Source organism: Crinia signifera, chromosome 9 (genome assembly GCF_055691185.1).
Source record: "Crinia signifera chromosome 9, ASM5569118v1, whole genome shotgun sequence".
In the NCBI taxonomy this organism is placed as follows: Eukaryota; Metazoa; Chordata; class Amphibia; order Anura; family Myobatrachidae; genus Crinia; species Crinia signifera.
This window is the reverse complement of record NC_139225.1, coordinates 100,409,065-100,420,799: the sequence shown is the minus strand read 5'-3', so window position 1 is coordinate 100,420,799 and position 11,735 is coordinate 100,409,065.

Below are 11,735 nucleotides of genomic sequence, written 5' to 3'. Positions count from 1 at the left end.
AGGACTCACACATCAATCCAAACAGGTAAAATAGGGAAAAAAAAAACTAAACACCACAGATCACAATAGTCTCCAGATTTACCTTTAATGCTGTAGGGTGGACAAGATACTGTATACAGTATGTAAGAAAACAATTACATTACATTCAATGTTGGCTTAGGCTGTCATAGGCCAATTACTGCACCAGCATAAGCAAATTGGGCATTGGGTAGTGGTATAGACTGCATCTGAGCAAATACAATTTAATTATTATTGAAATAATAATGACATTTTTGAAATACTACAATAGACTGTATTTCAAGGTAAGCAGACTAAGGCAAAGTTTGTCTATTCATATTATTTATACAGAATACAGAGGCACAGTGATTGGCTAACAAATGTGGGCATATGAAGTGATAATAAAATCAATTAAGTTAAGGTTGATTCGGTGAGTGTTTACTAAGGATAACGCTCATTGTCCTAGTAAAGAATCAAGGTGATTGAAGATAAAGGACCTTGAAGCACATGGTTGTTACTAAGTAACCCATTGAACAAAACGTTAAGAGCCCAATGCACTCATTCATTGCTGGGCAAACACATCAGCAATAGCATTTTCATGATCCTATTTAGCAAGCATGCAAACGTTAGAATAAAATATAAAAGAACAATAAATGTTATGGTGTCAAGTGAAAAACAACTACAAATGAACAAAAGAAAATAAACAAGTGCATTTAAAATTATATATTAGTAAATAATAAAGAAATACAATAGAAGACTATATATTTTGTCACACTCAGGTGGGTTAATTTCTTGATTGGATTAGTTCATCTGCCAATCCTGTTTGTACTTCCCTTGTTTCACTTGATAGTTGTAAAAGAATCAGCTTTCCTTGCATGCACTGACAAGGCCAGTCTTTATTTTTAGTACATATTCGGATCTGGATATGGGAAAAACAGAGAGTCCACTTCACCAGTCCTAAACAAAAAATTGCTTTGCAGGCAGAGGGTACAAACTTCAAATATCTCGAACTCCTATTCATATAAGTCTCCTTTGAGTGATTTCATGTAAATAGAGGAACTTTTATAGCATAATACATTTCTAATATAATGAGCAATAAACACAATCCCTCTCACACTCACATAATCACAGTGATTTCATGTCAATGTTTTAATTACTCGTTATATTAAAATGGCATACAAGACTTACAGGTGTATGACTTACAAGACTTACTCGGCAGGTACTATGACTTCCCTTCAATTGGTGTGCACCCCAGGACCCCACCCCTGTATATCTAATGCCGTGTATTTCCATACACATTAGAAGGCCAGAGACCCCTTCTGCGCCTGGTGGTAGCACCCACGCCCACCTGTCCTATATATTGGTTTTAATTAGGTTCCTGACATTTCTTAGACTGCATGCAGAGCAAGGTGAGACCTGCACAAATGTTTAATGGATTATCAGATGGGGGGGTGCATTTCTGGGTTGTAGGCCCCCCTGGACTGGTGTGGCTGTTTGGCCTCAGGAGCAACACAAATTAACACTTATTTTCATTTTCACTTTCATCCTTATTGTGTGTTTTATTTCAATGTAATTCATTTCTAACCTTTACCTCTCACTACTTCACCTCTCACTACTTTATCTCTCATTTTTTTACCTCTCACTTACTTACCCCTGCTATCTTTAGCAGCCTCTCTCACTAACCTATCCTCATTTTGTTTCACTATATATTTCTTTCAGTCTTGTGTTGCCCTGGGGTCACTCGGCTGCACCATTTTGGGGTGCCCTGTGCCCTAGATTTGTACCCCCCAAAATGTTAGGGACTTGCCCGACTAATGAGGTCACCTGGACGCGGTGGGCAAGACGTTACTTATGGCCATAACTAAGCGAAGAACCTCGCTAAAAATGCAAAATTTTATTGCAAAATTTTTAAATTGGGAGTTTAATTTGTGCACCTGCACCTTTGACTTTGTATGCAGTTCTACTGAAAGGTCTCCGCAGGGTCGCACCTCTCAATTGGTGTGCACCCCAGGACCCCACCCCTGTATAAACTCTTGGGCATGCCTGCTTTTTCCCTGAAACTCCCCAAAAATGTCCGGTCACCACCCACAAATGCCTTGTTCATGTCAATCAACTTGCATATGGCCATCGATAAAAAAGGAGCAGGATTCTATCACATGATAGCCATACGCATGCACAGTTCGATTGTGGCCTGGCCTGCAAATTCGCAGCCATGCAATTAGGGCTGAATAATCTCTGTATTGACTTCTATATATATATATGACTCCTGCTGCCTTCTGATTTTGCTTCTGAATTACTCCTCATGAATGCGGCTGATCTCCTGTTGCTGACACTTTTATGTTCTTGACTCCATGGCTATATGATTCTCATGGTTCCTAGTAGTCTTCTAGACTGGCTGGATACTGGATACTCACTCTATCAACATACCAACGGAGTCAGTACAGAGCAAGTGGCAGCTGGATCTGCCAAGAAGGGAAGAAAAGCATGAGATGCACAGAATGTGGAGGCAGATACAACCATTACCAAGGCCTTTGTCACTACTTAAAGCTGATGAAAAGTAGAATTTGATTCAACCACTGCCAATCTATAAGAAAAGGCTGTTTCCAAGAGAAAACTGTCAGAATAACAGAGGAAATTGGCAATTATAGAAGGGCGCCTTTCATGGCTTTCATTATGTTCACAGAAGCAATTGTATACATTTGCATGAATGCAAGGGGGTACATTTAATAAAGCTTCTAAAAATTAAAAGTCCTCCAACCCACTATACCTACAGGTACATGTAAACTGTGTAACACTGGCAGTCCTCTATCTCAACAGGCACAAGTATACTGTGTAAGACTGACAGTCATCCAAACCCTTCCATACTGTACTTACAGTTACATAAATACTGTATAAAACTGACTGTCCTCTATACCTACAGGTACATGTATCCGGTGTACAGGAACATATGTAGTCATGCTCATCATTGCTGTAGTATAGCCATCCAGGCCTCCATGTCGCACAATAAGAATGGTCTGTTTAGGTGCACTAAGGAGTACTATGGCATAAGATGATCCAAAGCATGTACTTACACTGCTTCACCTTTGGGTGGTGATTGCCCCACTAATGAAAACTACAGCACAGTGCGGAATAGTCGCGGATAGATATGGCACTACAGAATACAATGTACAGGTACAGGTATTGTACTATATGTACTGTACAAAGACCTGACAAATGTCCCAGTGTGCATTACATTAAATATAGTTTATACAGTTTTTAATTCAATAATATTGCGTACACTGTGAAATTTGTCAAACTCTGGGTGTTTTCCCTGAGCACCATTTACTGCTATTCTGGGTTTCAGGACCTTGGGCACTCATCTGCATCAGGAGGGAATGAGTTGATAGGCCTACGGTACAGTAGCCATTGTGGCCTAGCATGTAAGGCTACACCATGCTACGCACCGCGCCTGTGCTTCGGATCCCTCTCAGGAGTGATTAATATTTCCTGGTACTCTTTACCTAGAAGGGCGCCAGCGATTGGAATCGCGGGCGTCGGGGGTAAAAAATCGCGGTCATCGCGGGCATCGCGGGTAAATCGCGGGTACATAAAAATCGGCTGCCCGCGATGACCGCGATTTTCCCATAGGGAACAATGTTAAAAAGGATGATTGACCGCGATTTTCATGTAAAATGCCTCAATGCCCGCGATTTTACCATAGGAATCAATGTTAAATGGGCTACAGAGCCCAAATAGGCACAATTAACCCTTAAATGTCCCCCCAAATTTTTAACGCCACCCCACGATCCACGCCAACCCGAAGCGTGGCGAGCGCAGCGAGCCCGCGAGGGGCGGCGGTACGCGTCCTCCGACCTTTTCATGCCCTAATATCCACGTCGGCGTGGAGTTGAGAATAGAATAGTGTGGCGAGCGCAGCGAGCCACCGAGCCCGAAGCGTGGCGAGCGCAGCGAGCCCCGCGAGGGGACGCGGATACCTTCACAGGTAAACGCGTCCCTTCGCGGACTTCACAGGTGTCCGCGTGGCCACGGACACCTGTGAAGCCCGCGAGGGGACGCGTATAACTGTGAAGGTATCCGCGTCCCCTCGCGGGGCTCGCTGCGCTCGCCACGCTTCGGGCTCGGTGGCTCGCTGCGCTCGCCAAATGTTCCTCTCTCTGCTTTGCCAATCAGCTACATTGGATGCTAAACTGCTATTGACCTCGTAGTGCAGCGTGCTGTAGAAAGACACAAACTGCCTGTTCGGAAAGTGGTGACAAAACCTCATTTTTGCAGAAGAGATGCTTGCAAAGCCTTTCACAGAGTGAGCTTAGACCAGCAAATGCTAAGCACCTCCTCCCCTCAACATTGCTCACTTCAATCCCCACAGAACCTGAGAGCTCACTGCAACAGTTGATAATTTTATGCTCTAAAGTTTATTTTATGAACAGTAGTAGTGCACTCAGAGCTGGTGATAAGGTGTCATCAAGCCTTGTAGAAAGATAAACTATATTTTTATAGAGTGATGATTGGTTGTTTGGGCAACTTGGTACTTGTGTATTATCACGGCGCCCATCGCATCACATCGCATACCACTAATTAAGGTATGCGATGGGACCCGATTTGAGCCTTTTCCCGGGCTGAGTATACAATTTTAATATTGCGTCGCATCGCATACCATGGCATGCGATGCGACGCGATCATGCCCGATTTGGGCTTATACCCATGTTAAATGTCCCCCCAGACCCAATTTTTAATTGTATACCCACCCTGATGGGTAATGAGTATGTTAAATGCTCCCCCATTGTTAACGCCACCCCACTATCAACGCCAACCCGAAGCATGGCGAGTGCAGCGAGCCCGTGAGGGGTGGCGGTACGCGTCCTCCAACCTTTTCATACCCCCACTATCCACGTCGGCGCAGAGTTGATTTTATATAGTGTGGCGAGTACAGCAAACCACCAGGCCCGAAGCGTGGCGAGCACACGCAGAATATATGTGAAGTCATCCGCGTCCCCTCACGGGGCTTGCTGCGCTCGCCACGCTTCAGGCTCGCCACACTATATAAAATCAACTCCATGCCAACGTGGATAGTAGGGGTATGAAAAGGTCGGAGGACGCGTACCGCTGCGCTCGCCATGCTTCGGGTTGCCGTTGATAGTGGGGTGGCGTTAACAATGGGGGGGCATTTAACATAGTCATTACCCATCAGGGTGGGTGTACAATCAAAAATCGGGTCTGGGGGGCATTTAACATAGGAATCAGGCATCTGGGTGCCTGTACAATAAAAAAACAGGTCCAGTCGCATCGCATGCGATGCGACGCAATTTTTGGTTGTACAATGCCATACGATGGAAATTGTGGGCGCCATGATAATACCCAAATACTGTTAAATTCTCCATTCTATCTCTCTCCAAGGCTTGATATAGCTCCCCCCTCCTGATCCACAACCCCAATAAAGAAGCTCATTTTGTAAGCACACAGTGACTTTTATGTATTTCTGTTACTTCAGACTCCTTTCATAACTGGCTTAGAAATCTGAGGAGTCATCAGGAAGCTCTGCCCCCACCCTGGTACTCTGCCTCTCCTGTCCTATTCAGCAGCCTCTGCTGGTGCTACTCCCATCTCCTATCACCCTCTTCCATCCCCCTGCCATCCTTTGCCTCCCCCTATCACCCTCTGCCTTTCCCCAATCCCCACTTCCACCCTTGTTATTCTTCTCTTAGCAGCCACTGCCCCAACCTCTCTCTCAATGCCAACCTTTGCATCTCCCTGCCACCCCATGTCAACCTCTGTGGTAAATTTCTGGTGTCCAGTAATATTTTTTTTTTGTTTGCTGGGGTTCCAGAGCAAAACAGTTTAAGATCTCCTGGTCTAGAGCTTAGAAAATACATTTATGTTTTAGTTTTTACTGACAGCACTGCTTCCATATAGAGAAATATATTTTCTATAATCAGATGAATTGTAAATGTCATTATGCAGTAAATTCATTTGAATGCACATGAGAATACGAGGGCTAAGACGTTCTGATCCTTTGTGCTGCTAATGTAGGTGGTTTATTTGTAGCACATCTCGCACACTCAAGCTGTGTTCTGCACTGCCTAATTCCAGGAAGTAATGTGATGAATCACTGGCTCTCCTGCCTCCAGTCAGTGTATTCAGACTGCAATGATTGCCAACAGTACAGTGACTCATGTGCCTGTTTTCCTACAATCAATTGTTGTAGAGCATCAGAATCTCAGGATCCAGGCGTTCTTTACAAAGTGAAGGACTTGGCTAAATAAAGCTTACTGTATGCTGAGCTGCATTGTACCGTCATGACGTCTAGACTTCTGAGACACCGCATCATTCAGGTTCCAAGATGGAGGCCAGAGCCAGGAGCTCTGTACAAAAGTTATGGCCCAGAACTTGGGCACTGTAATTTATGAAGAGCTGTAGCCACCCCAGTGGTTGAATGAGTGGCTAAGCCAGTTGGAGTGTCAGTGTCAAATCACATTTAATACTCTTTGGGAATGCAAATTAAATGCTGAAGTTTGAAGCTGGTTGGTTGATAATTTATCTCCATCCACTTTATCTTGCTTCAAAGCTTAGTATAAAGACCCTTCAATATTTTATAATAATGTTCATGTATAAGAGGCTTAACCCCTTCCCGACATTTGACGTATATATACGTCATGGCAGGGATGTACTTCCCGACACATGACGTATATATACGTCATGACTTTAAACTGTCACCGCGTCTACAGTTTAAACATGTCTGCTGTCCCTGACAGCAGACATGTCCCAGCATGCCCAGGGGGGGCGGCGATGCCTCCCCCCCGTCGGCGATCGCTGCGATTGGCTGTTCAATGTGAACAGCCAATCGCAGCTTTTTCCTGTGTTACCGGCGAATCAGACGCTCGGTAACACAGGGATCAATCACCGCCGGGTGTGAGGGGGCGTGAGGGGGTCACCGGTGGTCACCGGTGATGACCACACCTCACCCCACCTGCCCCCAAGGCTGTGATTGGTCCGTCGGACCGACGGACCAATCACAGCCATGGCGCGTGATTTAAACTAACGGTGACTGCGCTGCAGACGCCATTCCGGTCTGGAATTGCGTGCAGAGCGGTCACCGTGCCAATCTGTCATGATATACTGACCTGATCCTTGCCTGATACTTACCTGATCACCGCTGGTAGCGTGCTGCCAGCAGCTGGATGCTTCCTGGATCTTGTGACTTCCTGTGTGCTGCTGCTGCAGTGTCATAGAGTGACAGATAGTGAGAGATAGTAAGAGATAGTGAGAGATAGTGACAGAGAGTGATAGACAGTGCTATATTTTGTGTCTGCTGCCCCCCTTTTGTGCTGATCAGTATATCTGTGCTGATCAGCAACTTTTTGGGGGTGCAGGGTTTTTTTTTTTATATATATACCTGTCAGTTGCACCAAAGGTTGTGCTGCCTGTGCAACTGACTGCTGCCCCCCCTGCTGCCCCCCCTTTTGTGCTGATCAGTATAAATTAACTGATCAGCAACTTTTTGGGGGTGCAGGTTTTTTTTTTTATATATACCCTGTCAGGTTGCACCCACAGTTGTGTGCCTGCTGCCCCTCACTGCTAATCAGTGTTGCATCACTGCATCACTGATCTGCAGGTTTTTTTTTGGAGAGTGCAGTGGGGTTTTGTTTTTACACCCACGTTGCTTTTGTGGGTGTCCTGTGGCCGCTGAGCGCTGATCAGTGACGTACATCACTGAACAGCATTTTTGGCACAGGGTTGATATAATTTTTTTTCTGCAGTTTTTTTAAATTGTTTTTTTTTGGAGAGTGCTGTGGTTTATTTTTTTTAAATTGTTTTTACACCCACGTTGCTTTTGTGGGTGTCCTGTGGCCGCTGAGCGCTGATCAGTGACGTACATCACTGAACAGCATTTTTGGCACAGGGTTGATATAATTTTTTTTCTGCAGTTTTTTAAAATTGTTTTTTTTTTGGAGAGTGCTGTGGTTTATTTTTTTTAAATTGTTTTTACACCCACGTTGCTTTTGTGGGTGTCCTGTGGCCGCTGAGCGCTGAACAGTGACGTACATCACTGATCAGCATTTTCGGCACAGGGTTGATCTATTTTTTTTTTTTTTTTGGGGATCAAATTCCTGTTGCGCTGTTCAGTGACGGACGTTACTGACCAACATCTGTGCTCAATTTTTGGCGCAGGACCTTTTTTTTTTTTTTTTTTAACCCCTTCAAGGTTGTACCAAAAGCTGCCTTGAAGTTGCTGAGTGACGTACATCACAGATCAGCATTTTTGCCACAGGGTTGATCTATTTTTTTTTTTTTATTGGGATCAAATTCCTGTATAAAGTATTTTTTTTTCTGCACTACATACACACTACACACTACATACCCCCCGTGTTGAAATAAAGTTTGTACCCCCCCTACACTATACACGTGTTGAAACATTACACTTACAGAAAAACAAAAATAAAAATGGCATCCCAAATGTCATCCCAGTCATCCAGAAGAATGTATTCAGCGGAGGAGGCATATGCCATGCTTGCCTCTGACTCTGATACAGCCAGTGATGCAAGCGGGGAATTTGAAGGATTCGTCTTAACCTCATCTTCCTCCTCTAGTGATGAGGGACCCCCTCAAAGACGCCCCCGTAGAGCAGCTGAGACCCCCCCCAAATGATTGATCCCGTATGGACCCCACCACCAGACAATTTTGAGCCCCAGGTTCCTGAGTTTTTGGCCATCCCAGGAATCCAATTTGATTCAACAGGTCTCAGAGAAATTGACTTTTTCAAATTATTTTTCTCTGATGATTTTATAAATTTAATGGTGGACCAAAGTAATTTATATGCCCAGCAGTTTATTGCTCAAAACCCCACGTCATCATTTGCTAGGTGGACCCCTGTAGATGCAGTAGAGATGATGACGTTTTGGGGTCTGGTGTTACATATAGGCATAGTAAAAAAGCCAGAAATTAGGCAATATTGGAGTACAGATGTTCTGTACAGCACCCCACTTTACCGTATGGCCATGACTCGGACTCGTTTTGAGACAATCCTTAAATTTTTACATTACACCGATAATGCACAGTGCCCACCCAGAGATGATCCCACCTTTGACCGGCTATTCAAAGTCAGGCCGGTCATTGATCATTTCAGTGCCAAATTTGCAGAGATGTACATCCCTGAAAAATTTATTTGTATTGACGAGTCCCTTATACATTTTAAAGGAAGGGTTGAATTCCGCCAGTACCTTCCCAGTAAGAGGGCAAGGTATGGCATAAAAATGTATAAGCTGTGTGAAAGCACCTCAGGGTACACCCACAGGTTTAGGGTATATGAAGGGAAGGATTCAAGAATTGAACCGCCAGAATGCCCCCCCTCCCTCGTATGTGTTAGTGGAAAAATTGTCTGGGATTTAGTGCACCCCTTCCTGGATAAAGGTTATCACCTCTATGTGGATAACTTTTACACTAGCATCCCCCTGTTTAAGGCCCTTGGTTCAAGAGGTACAGCAGCTTGCGGTACTGTGCGCAAGAACCAAAGAGGTCTCCCAAAAACGCACATTGCCCAAGTACTGAGAAGGGGTGAAAGCAGGGCACAATCCACCGAAAATATGTTGTTGGTCAAATATAAGGACAAGAGGGATGTCCTTATACTGACAACAATTCATGGAGACAGTACCACCTCCGTCCCTGTACGAGGTACCAGTACCCACACCTCAAAACCTAATTGTATCCTAGATTACAATAAGTACATGGGCGGAGTGGATCTTTCAGATCAGGTACTGAAGCCGTACAGTGTCCTGAGGAAAACAAAAATCTGGTACAAGAAGCTGGCCGTGTATATCATCCAGATGGCACTGTATAACGCTTACGTGCTATTCCGTTCTACCAGCCAGAGGGGGACATTTATGCACTTTCAAGAGGAAGTCATAAAGGGCCTAATATTTGGGAACCAGCAGGCAGAGGGCCCCAGTACTTCTAGTACTGGCCCCCGTATTGTACCAGGGCAGCATTTTCCTAACGAAATCCCCTCCACTGCAAAAAAGGGCAGGACACAAAAAAGGTGCAAAGTTTGCTATAAAAAGGGAATAAGAAAGGATACTATTTTCCACTGTGAAACTTGCCCCGACAAACCCGGCCTATGTATAAAGGAGTGTTTTAAAATATACCACACATCTATGGATTATTAGGTTCATCATTTCACCGTGCTTCGGGGGTCTTGCTAATGCCACATAGCACCCACCATTCATTCCACCAGAATCTGAGCTGCAAAATCCAAAAATCACTCCTTCCCTTCTGAGTCCTGCCATGCACCCAACTGGTATTTTTTGGTCACATATGAGGCATTTCCATACTCAGGAGAAATTGGGGCACAGATTTTGGGGTGCTTTTTCTCCTTCATACCTTATGAAAATGAAAAATTTTGAGCCAGAACTGCATTTTTGTGTAAAAAAATGTAATTTTTCATTTGCACAGCCCAGTTGTATCAAAATTGGTGAAACCCCTGGGGGTTTGAAATGTACACTATACCCCTAGATGAATTCCCTGAGGGGTGTAGTTTGCAAAATGGGGTCACTTGTGGGGGGGGGGTTCCACTGTATTGGTGCTTTGGGGGTCTTGCTAATGCGACATTGCACCCACCAACATTCCACCAGAATCTGTGCTGCAAAATCCAAATATCACTCCTACCCTTCTGAGTCCTGCCATTTTTTGGTCACACATGAGGCATTGCCGTACTCGGGAGAAATTGGGGCACAGATTTTGGGGTGCTTTGTCTCCTTCATTCCTTGTGAAAATGAAAAATTTTGAGCCAGAACTGCATTTTTGTGTAAAAAATTTAATTTTTCATTTTCACTGCCCAGTTGTACCACAATTGGTGAAACCCCTGGGGGTTTGAAATGTACACTATACCCCTAGTTGAATTCCCTGAGGGGTGTAATTTGCAAAATGGGGTCACTTGTGGGGGGGTTCCACTGTATTGGTGCTTCGGGGGTCTTGCTAATGCGACATAGCACCCACCAACATTCCACCAGAATCTGTGCTGCAAAATCCAAATATCACTCCTTCCCTTCTGAGTCCTGCCATGCACCCAAATGGTATTTTTTGGTCACATGTGAGGCATTGCCGTACTCGGGAGAAATTGGGGCACAGATTTTGGGGTGCTTTGTCTCCTTCATTCCTTGTGAAAATGAAAAATTTTGAGCCAGAACTGCATTTTTGTGTAAAAAATTTAATTTTTCATTTTCACTGCCCAGTTGTACCACAATTGGTGAAACCCCTGGGGGTTTGAAATGTACACTATACCCCTAGTTGAATTCCCTGAGGGGTGTAGTTTGCAAAATGGGGTCACTTGTGGGGGGGTTCCACTGTATTGGTGCTTCGGGGGTCTTGCTAATGCGACATTGCACCCACCAACATTCCACCAGAATCTGTGCTGCAATATCCAAATATCACTCCTTCCCTTCTGAGTTCTGCCATTTTTTGGTCACACATGAGGCATTGCCGTACTCGGGAGAAATTGGGGCACAGATTTTGGGGTGCTTTGTCTCCTTCATTCCTTGTGAAAATGAAAAATTTTGAGCCAGAACTGCATTTTTGTGTAAAAAATTTAATTTTTCATTTTCACTGCCCAGTTGTACCACAATTGGTGAAACCCCTGGGGGTTTGAAATGTACACTATACCCCTAGTTGAATTCCCTGAGGGGTGTAATTTGCAAAATGGGGTCACTTGTGGGGGGTTCCACTGTATTGGTGCTTCGGGGGTCTTGCTA